The sequence below is a fragment of the Anas acuta genome, chromosome 1 (genome assembly GCF_963932015.1).
Source record: "Anas acuta chromosome 1, bAnaAcu1.1, whole genome shotgun sequence".
NCBI classification, from domain to species: Eukaryota; Metazoa; Chordata; class Aves; order Anseriformes; family Anatidae; genus Anas; species Anas acuta.
In genome coordinates, this window is record NC_088979.1 from 111,090,985 (window position 1) to 111,108,734 (window position 17,750).

At 40.8% G+C, this 17,750-nt stretch overlaps 1 long non-coding RNA gene across 1 annotated transcript in view; it reads left to right on the top strand.

Annotated features, from left to right (window-relative positions):
- Positions 1–3,550: 3,550 nt before the first annotated feature.
- Positions 3,551–17,750, top strand: part of LOC137861439 (uncharacterized) — a 113,741-nt gene continuing 99,541 nt past the window's right edge. The window contains exon 1 of the long non-coding RNA XR_011099603.1: positions 3,551–3,598. This is a non-coding gene — a long non-coding RNA (uncharacterized lncRNA). The remainder of the gene's footprint in view (positions 3,599–17,750) is intronic.

Sequence of the window (17,750 nt, forward strand, 5' to 3'; positions counted from 1 at the left end):
GAAAATTGTGTTCTATTATAAAGTCTGATGAAAATGAAGTGAAGAATTGCATTAAATATAAAGAAATTGAGGAAGGTTTAAAGTCATAATATATTTATTAAAATAAACCAACTTGAGGTTGTTGAGATATTTAGGGCAGTTTGCATTCATTATTTTATATGTAGATTGCCTTTGCATAAAATACTGAAGTATTCTGTGGGGAATGTATGTATTTTATTTAGAAACAATACTACATCAGAGAGGCCAGCTAGCAGCCATGCGTACCACATGGCCACCAAAGGACGGTGCTGATCTCTGTTCTTCCCAGGCATGGTGGGGATTAGCACTGAACTTCCCTTTTTCTCTCCAAACCTGGCCAATGCAGGTCAACACACTTCTTCCACCTTCCTGTGTTACAATGAAGGGGGGCTGTTCACCTTGAAATACAGTTTTTAACATTGCTCAGTGTTATGCACTGTGTTGAGTTTACAGCTAAAGCCCTGAAGGCTTTCTTCACCTCCAGCTTAACCCCTTCTGAAGTAAACCTGCAAGACTGAGTCAGGTCTTGCTGGCTCCCAGACAAGGTGCTGTAACCTCAGCAGCGTGGTGGCACCTACATGGGGCTCACAAGCTGGACATAAATTTAGCTGCATGGCTCAATTCTGCCAGGAGGTTTGAAAGCTTAGAGGTAAAACAGGAAAGAGCCGTGCTGAAGAAAGTATAATTATCTAGGAATAACTGTTTGACATGATGTTCAATTTCATCAAGTATAATAATTTTCATTTAACATTATTGAACCAGAATTATAGACCTTATTTTCAAACTTCTAATTCCTTATGGACAATTCATTTTACTTCTTATTTTTAATACATTATAAATTCTACCTTGCATCCTATCTAATTGTTTGGTTTCTTTTTCTTTCTTTTTTTTTTCTTTTTTTTTTTTTCTCCTGTGTTTTGGATGCACAGTTACTTTTAATTAAATATTAATAACCATATTTTAATTTATCCTATAATTGGGAAATTAAAGAAGAGAGTAATGCATTGGTTCTTGACTTTCTGAGGGAAAATATTTCTGTGCAATGATGGAGGAATCCAAATGGATCTATCTCAGTGAATATCTGACCCTGGCTGACAGCACACCAATTGTTCTGCCACTCATCCTGTGCAGATAGAAGATTATTTGTGGAGCTGTGTGGAAATGTCAAAATAGATAAAAGGCTACCCTGCACATTTTGTGCATCCAGAAGGGGTGTTCTTGAGTGAACTAGCATCTGTGAAACAAAAGGATCAGCTACTTAGGCATAACGAATGCATTTAGGCTTTGGCTTTCTGCCTCAATTCCCCAGGGGCTTTCTGAGACCACTGTTCTGGGGTGTGAGTATTAGGGGCTCAGTTCACAGGGACCCTCTGCCTGGCATTTTCTGAAAATCAGAAATTTCTACAGCATGTTGAGCTGAGCATTCAAAACCTTTTCTTATTTTAGGACATTGCCATTCTGTCAGTGCTTCTGGAAGCACTAGCTGCAGGTGAGCCACTATTTACTGATGATACCCTCATGACTCAGAGAATGTGAATGACACTTTTGTGTCACAAGGTTTTGGGGAGGTGTTCGGGGTGCTTCCTGGCCTCTGATCCTTGATTTACTTGCTAGGCAAGATGATAGTGAAGTTGCCCCAACACAATGAGAAAAGAAACATTTCACACTGACTTTTCCCCTTGTTGCTATTTTGGAGTCTAGGCCAGGACTTTTCAGAATATCCTTAAGCAGTGATGTATTTATCACCTTATCAATAGAATGAAGAGGGACATTAAACATGATAACATGTCATTTTGAATCAACTTTAAAATCTGTTGTTTCAGGACTAGTTGTAAAGTGATTATTCATTTTAGATAGAAGTCGTTGCAGGCTTCTTTTCTTGTTTTTCCTAAAAACAATCAATAATAAGATTTTTAAGCTGCCTGAGGGATTGAGAATCTTTATGCTTTGAGTGAGTTTGATGTCTCTGACCATATCTGTGAAGCTTGTCAGTGTATGCAGTGTACTAAATCAGGTTTATGTTAGACCTTGCTCTACTTTGCAAATTAAAAACAAATAAACAACCCCTACATATTCTTTCATTTCAGTATTTTCCCTGTAGCTTTAAATTGCTTAATTCAAATAGAAGCTTTCTACTCATAACCTGAGAATATTATGTTGTATAGGTAGGGGATATTCTTTCTCTTCAAAAATAAACATGATTCCAGCCATCTGCCACTCAGAGTTGTCTTTAAAAAACTGGTAGGCAACATTTAGAAGATAAGGCTTTTTCCTATTACATACATACTCAGATAGACAAGCTTTTTAGATCTGGACAAAAGTTCCTAGTGCTCTGTTTTGATAAATTAACCACCTGTTTCAGAAAGATTTAAAAGACTTGACTGAGTTTTATTCAAATGAACTCTGCCTCTGTAAAACTTAGGTGATTTTTTTTTTTTCTATCTGAAACTGTTCTGAAGGTGCTAAAGGATAAGAACAGGTCACAATTTATAAGCATGCAAAAAAGAAGTCTGATAAACTGAAAGATTGTAATTACTGATAGAATAGAGGATTGATCATTTCCTTTCAGTGCAATTGATCCAATCTAAGGTGCTAAATTGCAGATACGTATGTACATACATATATATGTATCTGAATGTTTATGCAACTGAGTAATCCTGGTGTTTGTAACTATTCATGTACACAGAAATACTCAAGTACATACTGGGAAATTAAGGGCCTAAGACTATATTTTCTGGAAATTGCTGCTATTTGATTTATAATGTAGTGTACCAGTACACAGGTACTTTTAGAAAATGGTAGAGTTAAAATACAGGCTTCAGTAGGGCAGCTGTTAACACAGCTGGAATTAAACAAGGATTCCCCCCCTTTTCTCAAACAAACATGGAAAGCAAACTCTTATCAGGTCCTGTCTATCAACAAGCTGGCAGGCTATTGACTACTGTCCATTGTGCTGCCGAATCCTGTCTTGTTACCTTTTGTTCTCTTGTCTGTAACTGCCGCTTGTCCTCTACAAGATCTGTGCACTGCAATTTCTGTAGGGCAGACATCGTCTCTCTATTAAATGCTTGTGCATAATCCAGGTCCATTAACAGTCCAGTAACATGCATTAACATCCAATATCAGGAGAGAGCTAGGACCATAAGCTAATGCTATCTATGCTATTCATAATCTTCTAATTATGAATAGATCTGCTATTAGAGTTCTGTACTTTATTTTTCTATTTATTATGATTTTACTAATATTGTTGATAATCTAATTATAGATATAAGGAATTTCCATTCAAATACAGCCATCAAAACAGAAAACACTGTTTCTTTTTATTTTACCTTGAAGTGTTTTAGGTGCTGAGAACACAGAGAGAAGAAATAAAAATAAAAATAAAAAATAACAGAAGAAAAAGCAGAAATTGAAACTCCTTAAAGAAACAGGCTTTTTCAGAAAAATTAATTTGGGGGTTAAACATTTAACCTTGGCTGATTCTTTAACTTGAATAACTGAATTACCTGCTAGTGAGAAAGTGGAGCCAGCCATTTTCTACTTTCAACCAGAACAAGCAAAACTGAGATTCCTACTAACAGTAAGTAATCTCTCATTTATTAAAGAGCATGAGCTCTTCTAAGGACTTGAAACATTTCAAGAGAGCATTTCAAACATCACTTGTTCAGTAGTTCTGGGTGATTTATAAAACTACTTAATTTAATTAGTTTAGGAAACTAATATTTCAATTGTGGATTTTTTTTTCTGACTCTTGCTGCAGGCACACTGAAATGAAAGTGCATCCACAGCTACAGTTTACAATAAGTGTATGTATAGACCGTATTTTGCTTTTTAGTAGCAAAGGAGTGACCTGATGTTTTTTTTCATTTTGCAGAGGTGTAATTTTTGAAAGTCTATGGTTTTGAGACATTCTATTCAAGTCAAGGTTAATGAGATTTTAACACCAAAACTTTGTGTTAAAAAGTGATCTAAACAGGAATTGTCAACATTTCATCATGGCAAATAATTTCTGTACAGGAAGTGACACCCACCAATGTTGTAAAATTTATGGGGTATGGAAAAGGTGGCAAGTATTAGGTTTGAAAATTACATAAAAGAGAATACTGAGTAGGATTTTGAAATATTCCTTCAAAAGCAGATGATTGGATAGTCTGATATTCAGTATATATTGTGTATCATATTCTAATGTTATTGTAGATCTTGTAATAAAGAGTGAAGCTCTGGTCACATACCTGTAGAAAGGATTTGATAAATTACAGAGTTTTAGATTAAAGGAACAATTAGACATCCGTAGAAAATGTTGATGTTTATTTTCCTTTTCCACCACAAAACACACACACACACACACACACAAATAAAAAATAATAAAAATATCCTGATAATTAATGACATTTTACATCTGTTTTATAATAATACAAGATCAACATATATAATTACATTGAAAGCAATTGCAGTTCACAAAAGGAACTATTATTTCCCATAACATGCAATTAGCCTGTAACACTCTTTGTCAGAAGCTATGATTGAAGTTGAGAGCATAAACCAGCCTCTGTAGAGTAAGTTAATACGTCACAGGTGAGTTTCATGGGCATTTTTTTAGTATATGAATAAGGACAGAATTTCCCGAAATGAAAAAAATGTTAGAGATGGACAGTATTTCTTGTATCTCCCTTTGAAGACATGTTATAGGCCATTGTTGAAGATGTGGTTATAGATTTAGTCAATCACCACATCAGTTCTTACACAGCTATAAATGCAAATTTTATGTATAGTATTGTAAGTAAGATGTTGTATTTTAGATGCTGTTTCATCCATGCAAGTATGTAACTGAATTCTGAGATAATTTTTACCCAGTTTGATAAGTCAACTTTCAGGGGGAGGGGCATTTCTAGAGGCTTTTGGAGGTCTAACACTCATTAAACTGACAACTGTCCTGCAAGGACTTTGCTCTGAACCAATATCTTCAGCTAAAATTCTAGAAAGGACTTGTTTGCCTATCCAAGTAGTACTTGAGAGTATCATCAAAGTAATGCTTGAACAACTCTGGAGAAACATGCTGTTTTCCAAAGCTAAGGAGGAAGAAAAAAGTAAAATGGGTGAAAGATTACTGCAGATAAGAAAACAGATCCGGTTACTGAGAAAACTAGAAAGAGAAAAATTTTGCAAATTTTTTCCTTAAGACATATACTTGTTGCAACACTGACTTATATGTTGATTTATCTGCACAAAGCCTGCTTTCACTTCTTGTACCACCTATTTCTTGAATCTCTGCTTGCTGTTGAAGGACTATGGGGGGAGCTCCATTGTTGCAGGAATGCTTCAGCCGGGTACAGCAGGTAGCAGAGCACAATCCTTCTCACACAACCAGCAACGTGCTGCAGCTTTTCCTGCTTCAAAGTAGCATTTCATCTCTCTCAAAGTCATATTCCATGGGGTAAAGGAAATAACACGTTGAGATTGTCAGTGACATTCTTCACTATTCAAGTGACTTCTTTTGAACAGCTGTTAAGACACCATTATAGCTTCACAGTTGCTCCAAAGGGATAACAAATAATAAATAGAAATAGAAATAGAAATAGAAATAGAAATAAAAATAAAGGAGAAAAAAAAAAAAAAAAAAAAAAAAGGAGCACATTTGAATATGTAGGCAAGGCCTTATTTATATTGCATTTATGGTATACCACCAACAATGTCCATTCATTTTCACCTGACACTCAGATGCTATGTCCTACTGTGTGAGATAAAACACAGCAACGGAGTAATCACTCCTTTCTCTTACCTTAGGGCAAAATTGCTGATGCTGCTGCAGACTGAGTCTCAAGGGAAAATGAAGCAAGTAGCACATTTTGCTATGCCTGTGCATGTGTGGATAAAATATAGCGGAAACCGAGGGCATGATCCAAATCATGTAACACAACCCCTCACAATTTTTCTTGGAAAAGTCTTCTGATATTGCTTGTAACATCACTGCCGCATGCAGGGAAGTACTGATGATGGCTTGGTTGCAGCAGTTCTTTTGCCATTGCCTAATCCTGAAACTTGGAACTCAAAATCCTAAAGAGAAGGATATGGGGATGGTTTTAGCTTTTCAGCTGTGCAAAGAGGAGAGGAAAAACAATGCAAAGGCTCATCACAGTCACGTGAATGTTTTGGCTGTCATTGGTAGCAGCACAAACTTTCCATATCTGTCTAAAGCCAGCAACTGGGAGTAGTACAGACAGAAAAGTCACACTGAATTCTGCTATTAAAGCAAAAATGAAAAGGAACAGAAGTGGTTTATGAATTACTTGATGTGTATGATGTGTCTTAAAGTGCAGTAAATGTTCAACAAACTTGTACGTGTCAGTAAGTTCTACAACTATTTTTCCCAGTAACTCTATGACAATCTAGCATTGTTTTTCATTAACACTTTTTCTGGAGCTGAACAAAATGCAATGACTAGTTCCTTTTATGTATCTTAAGGGCATAATAAGACAGTGCTTATTGTTTGTGGAATAATGGTCACAACAGGTTTGCATAACTGGTTACAGCTGAAAATAATTTGCAGTATTTATATCAACTACTTACATGAAACATTTTGGCTCTTACCTGGATCACAAAATTTTCACTGAATTTCATGGCAAGCTTTTAAAGATGTTATGAACCAACATTACACCAACTGAAGGAAAAGAAAATGAAAAAGAAAAAACACTTTGCATTCCTTTATGAAGCATATTTGAATTCATAGCATAGAGCTATTTTGCTTTTTCTTAAGAAAAAAAAAAATATATGTAGAAAGATCATTCAAAAAAAAAAAATCATATATCTCGTTTGTCTTAAATCACAGAATATCTCACAATTTCAACTGTGTACAATACGACAACAGAAGAACAACCAAGCTAGTATTGCTGTTCAGAGTTAAAATTTGTGATAGTTTTGATTATTTAAACTTACATGACTGTATTGGGTTTACATGCCAAGATTTTGGTAGCAGGGGGCTGAAGGGGTGGCCTCTGTGAGCAGAGCCCAGCAGCTGCCACGTTAGATAAAGGCCAGATTTAGGCAGCTCCAGAGGGACCCACTGCTGGCCAGACCAAGCCAATAAGCAATATCATTTCTATCTCCTTAAGAGCAGATTTAAGAAAGGGGGAGAAACCTGCTATGCAACAGCAGCTAGGAGAGGGAGGAGTGAGAAGCAGCCCTGCAGCCCCCAAGGTGAGTGCAGCAGGAGGGCCAGAAGTGCTCCAGGCAGGCAGCAGCAGTTCCCTGCGGCCTGTGGGGAGGCCCCTGGTGGAGCAGGCTGTCCCCCTGCAGCCCATGGTTCCCACATAGAGCAGATCTCTACGCTGCAGCCTGTGGAGGAGCCCCCAGTGGAGCAGGTGGATGTGGCTTGGAGGAGGCTGCAGCCCATGGAGAGCCCCCGCAGGAGCAGGCCCCAGGCTGGAGCTGCAGCTGCGGGGGACCCGTGCTGGAGCAGTTTGCTCCTGGGAGATGGATGGACCCCGTGGTATGGAGCCATGTGGGAGCAGTTCTTGGAGAGCTAGCTGCTGGCTGTGGGCAGCCCCCGCAGGCTCAGTTTGGGAGGGACCCCATGGGGAGCAGGGGCAGAGTGACTGAGAAGGAGCGGTGGAGACGAAATGTCAGGGACAGACTGTAGCCCCCATTCCCCATTCCCTTACGCCACTTGGAGGAAGGATGTAGAAGATGGTGGATGGGGGGAAAGGTGTTTGCCTTAAATTTCTCCCTGCTCTAGGTTGTTAGTAATAGGTAATAAATTTAGCTAACCTCCCTATGCTGGGTCTGTTTTGCCTGTGACAATAAGTGGTGGGTGATCTGCCTGTCCTTATCTCAACCCTTGAGCACTTTACATCATATTATCTCCCCCTTTCCCTCTGAGGAGGAGTAGTAAGAGAGCAGTTGTGGCAAAGCTCAGCTGTGCAGCTGAGTAAAACCACCACAAAGTCATATTTTTGCAAGTTGGTACTTTTTTCCCAGTTTATGTATCATAGAATTGAGGTTATCTCATGTTTACTTTGAATAATGACTCATTCCACAAATAACTAGTCACAATGGGGTAATTACTGATGCTGTGCTCCAGGCTGAATCTACCCCCCAGTTCTGCCACTATCATCCAAACTGAGCAGTAGGAAATAAAGTGGGATTATCTGTATCCTAATCCTGCTAAATCAAGATGGAAAAACTTGTCTCTTAGACATCAGTATAGGTAGATAGGTCATAACATAAATAGTCTTTGAGTTTAGCCAGTTACTTCCACAGTTGTATAGATTATGATTTGAAGGAGAGTTGTAACAGTGCAGTCTTTGCTGACACCTAGAAAATACAGTAAATATTTTGCAGAATGTGTCAACTGCTCACGGCTTTGCATGTAACACTGAACTTTTATGAAGTGTTTTATTATTAAGGATTAACTACAACATTACCTTTTAATAGGATCATAAATCTTTAATTACAGTTCAATATGCTAGCAAATAAAATTGCTTTTGGAATGAAACTTTTTTATTAAAATTATATGAATATGAAATTTCTTTTAAATGTAAAGAAGTCATAGTATCTCAGGAAGAAGCCAAGGCATGCAAAACTCCCACTGACTTCAGAGGAAGACATTGTCTGCAGATGTGCTAGCAGTTTGCCACTAGTGTTTTAACACTATTTAATGCTCATTAAAAATTCAGGTCACTCAGTGTTTTTTATATTTACATTTGTTCTTTAACTTCATGACAGTGTCACCCTAGTTACATAAAAGATCTCATTCCAGGGAAGTGTCTTGGCAGGGCAATGTTTTTCTGCCGTCAAAGATCAGTGGAGAAACAGGAGGCTGGTAGAGATATGTTTTTCTTCAAGAAAAAAGAGCACTCATTCAAACGCTTTTAAAACTACTACTGGAATTTCTTGCCAGTTGAATCATGAATGTCCATTACTGTCATTGCAGTTGCAACTTCAGATCCAGCTTAGTTAGCTTTCCTGTAAAAAAAAAAATAAAAAAAAAATTCAAACACTTCTCTTCTCAAGGTCTGAGGCTGCCTTTGGTGAGTCTACTTTGTGCCTCCATGATGGGACTCATGCTGTAGTGATGGGAAACTTCTGAAAATCAGCTGAATTGCATATTACTTCACAGAGGGATATTTTAGGCATTGCTCATTGGCATAATTCTTAGGACCAAAGCTAAAAGGTTTATTTCCCATGGTTCTCAGTTTAGAGGACAGTCAGGAGGAAGCCCACAGAGTGGGAGGCATGGGGCATACAGCCTATCTGCTCATGAGTGTATACTGTATTTAAACACTTTCCAACTAGTTCAGTCTTCAACAGTGTATTCTGCTTTGGTCCTCAAACAGCAGTTGACTGTTAAGTGGGAATGGGTTTTGGGCCATACCCTTGGATTATACCCATGAGTGGGAGGGCAATAAATCCTACCCACTCCTATTCTTCCATTCAAGGCAAAGAGAGAATCTGTGCCAAAGACAGAGAGCTGCACCATGAAAATGTTCTTTGCAGCTGTGCCCTGAGTGGCTGTGTACAGATGTACACTTCAGTTGCAAAGCAAGGGGAAAAGAGGGCGGCTGTTTTCACGGCAAATATTTTCCAGCCCACTGATGTAAAACCTGGTGCTTCTTCATTAGACTATATGGTGCAGGGAACTCTTTCATGCTTGCAGATATACTGGGCAAGAAAATGTTCGCATGTATTTGTTGAAGCAGCATCACAGCAGCTGTTGGTTTAGGCAGTCCTTTCTGCTCTTTGTATGGACATAAAAGATCTCTGGCAAGCCAGGTGAGCATTGGTCTCAAGGCTGTCAGTTAGAAGGTTTAAAATTAGGTGACTTTGCAAGTGAAACTGAATTTGCAGTCTTTGTATGCAAATTGGTCTAATTGACGTGTTCTTATTGCAAAGGTTAAAACATGATGAAGGCTGCCTCTCTATCATCCCCCTAATACCACTCGTGACTGGCAAAACTGTCCACTTGCCTTTTTTTTAACCGTCTTTGCTGTCCTCTCAGATCTGGGGGTGCCAGCACAGTACAGCACAGTAAGATTGCACTATGCTAGCATTTAATAACTAACCTGAAAAAAACAAACAAACAAACAAAAAAAAAAAAAAACAGAAAAGTGAAGAGGAAATATCATAAGTGTCAGTCTGGCTACCCTGCATACCCAGGATCTCTGGCAGATTTGCCCCCAATTTTGTGATGCTACATCCATTCCACTATGGCTGTCTAAGTTCCTAGTCCAGAGGCAACGTGGTGCTGTCTCTCTATTACTTCCAGTTACTTGTAGATACAGCTCAGCATACCCCTGACTGTGGTACTTGCTTCTGCCTTCTGAATAACTTTTGTCCCATGGTCTGGAAGCAGCTGCAACATTGGCAGGGATTATCCAGTAAACTTTCAAGAAGTTTCTGCTTTTAAAGAAATCATTCTTTGTGAATTTTGCTTCCCTCAGATACTGATTCTTACAGTTTGTGGCGAATATTTCCAAAATGGGTACAATGGCTACATTATCTAGAAGACTGGACCAAGGGGAATGCATTTGTAGAGCAAAATTGTACTAAGGATGCCACATTTCAGGCTCTCTTCTGGTTCTTCTGGTTGCGTGTGCATGTCCTGAGTGCCCATTTTCAGTTGGAGTGCATTATGTGTGCTACTGGGGTGTGTCTTCTGGGTTAGTTTTATCCAAAAAGACTTCAGTTTTCGCACATCTGGGGCTTAGATAATTCCACTGTGCAGACAAATAGCAATATCACACAGAGCTGAGAAGGAGGGTGAAATAAAGGTTGCCTAAAGGTTGCCTAAAATCTCTTAATCTAAAACAGCAAACAGTACCACATGTTAATTAAAGCACTTTGGTTTATTCCAAACAAAAGGAGTGGAGATGGAAGACTGAATGGTACATTCCCAAGAGTAGTGAATTTAATCTTTGTGAAGACTGGGATTTAAAACTTTTCAGTTTTACCCTGAATTTTCAGTACGTAGCTCTGTTTACCTGCAGAATTCTCTTCAGTTTTTTGTATCGTCTCATTTTTAACACCAGAATATGTTGGGTATATATATATGCAAAAAAACAAAGTTAAAACCTACCTGAATTTTTGCAATCTATTTTCACAGCCCATTCCCTCAAGTAATCCAGCTTGTGATTTTGTTTTTAATATACTTTATGGAAAAGCAAAAGTAGTTTAAAGTGACAAGAAAAAACATCTCAGAAATGTTTGCATTTTTCTTTTCCTAATACGCTACTAGCTTATTAGATTATATTCATGAATAAATGCCACAAATAATGTGCCTAAGTTTCTAAAATGGTCATATAACAAATTTCAAATTAGCATTTTTTCATATCAAGCCTTGTAATCAGGATAAACATTTAAATAAATATTTTCTTAGTATACACTATCTTCCTGACAGATTTTCTAACAAACAAATATTTTTGGGAAAGATTTTCTTTTTTTTTTTCCCTAGACTCCTTCCCAAATGTGTTTTATAATGTCAAAGGAACCAAGAGGGCATTTCTCACTCCATTTCCTCCAGCAATAATCTACCACTGGATTGTAGAGGTATGTGAACTATAACATAGGGAGAAAATGAAAGGTATTTCTCATGGTATCAATATTACTGGGTATACTGAATAAAAGACTCTTAACTTTAAGCCTGGTGGAACAACACATGCCATCTGTGATTTAAGTAAAGTATATGAAAGGGTTATAATTTTAAGTTTATTTCCTCATTAATTGTTTTATTCACAGGGTCTTGTATAGAAGTAAGAAAAAATGTGGACTGTGTACAATATATATTTGCAAAGTCAGCAGCAGAGTTACAGTGACAGCCTTTCACTGGCATTAGCAGCTGGCATGCTGACCTCACAGACTGACGAAAAATCTGCATGAAAACATGCGTTCAGCTCATTCTGGGGAAAAAGTTAGAAAAGTTTGTGCTTACCACACAAAACTGTCCTGTGTGCATATGTCAGAGATGACATTTCCCTGGCAACACCTGGGAGCCTTCGTCTGGCTGGGAAGCCAGGTTGTCTTGGGAGGCAGAGGGCTCCCGTGGCCCCCCAGTCCCTGTGGCTGGCCCCAAAGCTGCTCGCCCCTTGCTGATGGATGGAAGGTGAGCCCTCACCCTGCCAGGGCAGAGAACCTGCTTATATTTGGCTCTGTGGTCATGAAACCATTTGTTTTGTTTTGTTTTGTTTTGTTTTTTCCTTCCATTTGCCAGCCCACACAGGTTCCTCCCTCTGCTTCAGTGTGTGTTCTTCTGCAAACGTCTGAACCGTGAAGCTAATGCTGGGTCTGGCCAGTGTTTTCCCAGGAAAGCCCACCTGTGCTTTCTCTGAGATGAAATTCAGGCACACAAAAGTCAACATTTAAGTTGTAGACAATGGCTTCAAGTGTAAAGAATTTGTGCTTAAGATATTGCTGTTTTTTATAGAGGCTTGGGACTGTTTTAAAGCAGACGTTGTCCATTGCCTTGGACTCCCTTCCTTCCTCAGGATTCTTGTATTTCACCCTGCCTCAGCCCTCCTTACCAGCCTAACCTCATTTCTTATCAGTCTTCCCTGATGATATCACTAAGAAAGTTCCCATGTCCTTCATGGAAAATGAGCTGAGGCTTTGTGTGTGTTTTGGGCTTTACAGCTTTTTTTTTTTTTTTTTTTTTTTTCAGGCTCTCCCTGCTGCAGGAAATTGTGCATCTATATCAGGAGGATATAGTGCTCCTATTTCAGGTTCGGCCTTGGGGAGGTGCTTTTTTCTTTCAAAGCAGCCCCTTTCTGAGATGCTCAGCTGCTGGAATGGTAGCAGCTATTACCCAGCCAGGGCCCTCATGTCCTGAAGGGAAAGCAGCTTTTATCCCTGCTCTTCCCACAAGTGGGTGCTCAGGGCGCTGGAAAAGAGCACAGCATCTCAGCAGTCCTGATGAGAAAGAGCCAAGAGATTTCCATTTCATTTGAACTTCCATTTTTCATCTGCTTATTTGGAGGGAACAAATCTAGCTGTTCTCCCTCCCTTCAAAACTGAGAAATTTCCTACATGGCATTCCTACTGGTATATTAAATCTTAATGGTAGCAGCTCAGCAGAGAGAAGAAAAGGGGAAGGGGGGAATGCTTATCAGTTTCACTGAGGAGTTTGGGGGAAATATTTCAAGGCTGTTTGTCTGTTGTGTGGTTTAAAGGTTTCTTACACTTCTAATTAAGTATATATATATATATATCCAAAGCTCAGGAACTGGCACAAAGGTGTAATGAAGTAAAAAAGCAAACCTTATAAAGGGACACTATTTCATTGTTTCAGCAACAGAGTTGTGCTGGCAATGATGTGCACAGGCTGAACAAGGACTCAAAGCTATGTGAAGTAGTCTAAAATAATACCTACTGTCATATCTCCTCAAGTTATGATCTCATCACAATTTCCAAGCTAAGTCAGGCTTTACCTTGTTAGCAGCTTGAAAGGAGAGCCAGTGAGAGAAACCCCTCTGGCTTGTAGGAAATGGTGCTTTTGGATGGTTTATGGGCCCATGCTTCCTTTCCCCACCCCTCCATGGCCCAAATCTGTGCTGCATCTTGCCCCCACTGTTCTGCCTGTGGCTTCTGAGCTGCCAGAGGGTGACGTGCCAATGAGATCATGGGCCCTGACACTTAAATATCCCTCAGTGTGTCTCACCAAAAAGGCCTATTAAGCAGTGGTGCCCTGTTCACATTCCAGATTGAGTAATTAAATTTTCTCTGCCTACATTCCCTTTGTAGTTTCAATTACTGTACAGCTTTTTTGTCCCTTCTTTTTCTGTTAATACACGATTTCCTGAAATGGTGTTCAATATTTCCTTGCTCTCATACATGTGTCCACTCCAGATACAGTTGTGCATGAACCATGATAATTCTGCCCTGGATAACATTTGTAAAGCCTTCCTGGATGCTCTAGGAACTGATGACTCTCTCTCTCTCCTTGGAGATATAACAGTACTTCATGACAAAACCTTACATTTGTCTTTCACCTCTACTTTAAAATAAATATGCCTGCATTTTTTATGCACTTGGAAATACATATAAGGTGCATCATTTATGGGGGCATTGCCCTTAGCACAGTGTTGCCACTCTCCGTGGCATTGTTTCGCTTTCTGGCTCGTACTGGCAGTAGCCCACATGAGACCATTGCACATATCAACTACTACATGCAAATATTTGAGTCGCCCAAAAGGTGCAAATTCTGTGACATCCATCTGCCCTAACTCATTGGGGTGGAGACCCCAAGGATTAACCCCCGTGGGCAAGGGTGCTGCGGTGTTGCAAGCGCAACAAGCTGCCACTATGTTTCTTACTTCAGATAATGGTAGATGAAATTGCCGGTGCAAAGCAAGGGCAGACTGATGAAACTGATGGTGGGATTGGGCTGCCGCCTCTCGAAGGTCGAGTACATAGCAGGTGGTGTCTGCTACCCGGTTTCCCTCCGTGATAAATCCAGGAATCTCGGTGTGACTATTTACATGCTGGATAAATAGGTCTCTTGGAGAGGGCATTGTATAACAGTGCAGCACTACCAGTGTGGGGAGTCATACAGGAGCGACACAACTGCGCCACTTGAAAACAATACTATCAGTGATAATATTCAAGGGCTCATTTGGGAAGCGTGTTAAGGCAAGCAACACGGCTCTCAGTTCCAGTTGTTGAAGTGATACCCCCAGTTCTTGCCTGACCTCCCGATTCCACATGATCCCATCCCACCATACCACCACAAATTTGTGCGTCGACCCTGCGGCATCTGTGAACACTGTGTGGGCCTTCAGCGGTTGCTGGGCAAGTGGGACCACTGGCAGTATGGTGACAAATTGTACAATTACCAACCAAGGGGAAGTCCGCTTTGCTTCCAACTGACCAGGATACCTGGCCAGCGCAGCCTGGATTGACATACTGTTCCTCTGCAACAAGTCCAACGAGTTTGCAGATAACTCACACAAAATTGACACAGGCTCTACACCGGAGCATCCCACTGTTCTCATTCGGTCCCATTGTATGGTGAGAGCTAATAGATCCTCCCACTGCATCTGCATTTTTGTAAACCCTTTCAACAACCTCTCCATGCACTTCTGCAAATCCTCCAACTGTTTCTCCACTCCCTCTTGCTGTTTTCACACCAAGACTGCCTGCCCTGATAAGGGTGACTCCCCCTGTCCTCCTTGAGGGCACTCTTGCCCTTGATCCCATCCCTGATCCTTCACTCCCTCCTCCATAGACACCGTCAGCTCCGTGCATGGCGGAGGCAAAGGCAATGACATACTTGTCCCTGACATAGACGCGGAAAGGCTGGAGTGAAGCAGCGGAGGCAAGGAAAACACTGGAGTAGAGGCAGAACTCCCACCACAGGGTGCCTCACGCACCAGGAATCTGATCATCATGTTCCCCACCATCATCCATCACCCACCTTGACCTTCCTCCTCGGTTTTACTCACAGGTAGGGAAACCTTAAAGACAGGGGTGCCCCAAGGCACCCCACAGTCCCCTACGGGGGGCCTGTCTTCCCCCGAGTCCTTCCCTGCTCCCTTCTCCCTATCACTAGTGTCCTCCATCTGTGTCCCTCCCCCCTGCTCTCGGCCGCCGCCATTTTGTCAGCTGCCGCCATTTTATTGACTGCTGCTGCTGTGTTTTCCTACGGGGCACTCGATGACTCCACCTTCACTCCACCCTGCCTATATCCCTGACCCTTGCAACACTCCCGCCGTCAACTGCCATACGGAGCACTGCTCCCTTGCCTGCTTAAGGATCTCAAGGATCTTCCCAAAAGCAGGAATCAACCCCAGAACCTCCTTATTCCCCTTACAAGCCGCTGCCCAAAGTTCCTCCCCCACCTTTTCTAGTGTTCACCATTCCAGACAATTGGATGGTGAATCAGCAAATCCCTGCCGTTGCATCCACTGGAGCAATGGACAAATCTCCTTCCCCTTTTGTGTGATTCTGCACTGATTCCCTAACCCCTTCAGTGTACTCACCACCTGATCCATGGATGCCATGGCTATCAGCTTTCCACTCCCTTACCCACTGGGTGGCTGCCCACTATCACGTCAGGGTCAACAAATGTGGCCACTCTCCGTGCTACCCCAGCCTGAGAGACAACATCGATTGGCTGCCTGGACGTCTGCTCCCCAAGCAGGAACACCAGAGATGGACACGCTGTGTCTGGCTCAAGTGCCAATTTATTGCTGCGTAGCATAGCTTCTTATACCCAAGCATGCAACTGCCCTGGATCCCCGTGACCCTTTGTTCCACCCACAGTCCCTCCCAATCCTCCCCACACATCTCCCCCCACACACAGAAGACCCAGAGACCTGGAGAACATCCTCCAGTTTGAAGATATTCCATGTTGCCACCAAAACTAGTGAGTGGAGGGCAGGAAACCACTGGGATCAGAGAGTTTGCAAGCCCTAAAGATTTTGTTCTGGGATGCAACACAGCTTTTAGCAGGCATAGCTCTCAGCAATTTCTTTGCCATTACTCCAAAAAATAAGTTGAACTGGTAACTTAGGTCACAAGCACCAAGCAGAAACATGAACAAAAATTTCAAACAGTCCAAAAAACCTTTGCACATTTAATGAACATAGAGAACAGAAAGATTTGATGCAAGGCATACTGATGCAGGATGTTACACTGACGTAATTTCCATCTCTTGGAAAGGTTAAAAAGAAGAAATAATAAAAAAATATTGTAACCAAGCCTGTTGCTGAGATCTGTACCTTAGGAATATTGATTCAGTGCTACTAACTCAGACAAAAGGTGGGAGTTCTTGCATTTACAGTAACAGTAATAAGGTGAAGTTGTACTTCTCAACGATGTTCCACTCCAAACACAAACAGTGAATCAATATTGAAGGCTGCTGTTTCCCACTGGAAAAGTCCACAGCAGGAGAAGTTGGGGAATTAGTTGTTTTGTCCACTTCGATTTTTAACACATATACCATGGGAGTGTGTTGCTTCTCTGCTTTTTACCCAAACGTTTCTAGCTTTTTACTCAAGGTTTTGGACTTCTGTCTGTTCAAGTTTGCTTGCAAGGATACCTCAGATGCTGCTGTGAGATGAACGCTACTGCAAATCTAAATAGAGTATGGATACTAAGTGGAGCTTGGACTATAAGATATATTTCCATATCTGGAATAGCATTCACATCCAAACTTTCTTTCAAAAGAGCTGCAGCATGAAACTTGGGTCTGATGTGAGCCCTTAACTGTGTGTTTAGGTCCAATGAAATGATTAAAGTGTAACGTTACATTTAATGTTTGCAGTGCTCCCTTCTTTGCCCTATTCTCCCCTCAGATGGCAGAATTAAGCAGGAAAAGAGTTGGAATGGGAGTATCCATATCCTCTTAACATCACTACTTATCTAGCCCTGCTCATGACAATATCTCACTGTCTGCAAAGTTTATAGAGACTGTGAGATGGGCTAGGAAGCAGGACACTACTGTTGGCCTTGCTGCTGTTCAGAGTCAAAAAGGCTCTATCTCAGAGTAGGGAAACTGCTAAGAAGTAGAAGGGAGTCTTATTTTCCAGCTGCCTTGCACTGTTAGCAGCCACTTACTCTTGGGTATGTTATAAGTAAAGCATCAATTCTTTGAATGCACTTTATATCCATGGCAGTGCTGTTAATAGCTGCCATTAGTGACTGAATGTGAGACTACAGTCATACTCCATTCTTCCTTCCTCTGTTATTTTTCAGTGTCATTCCACCACAGCCAACATTCATGTGCTGCGGACAGCTCTTCCAGC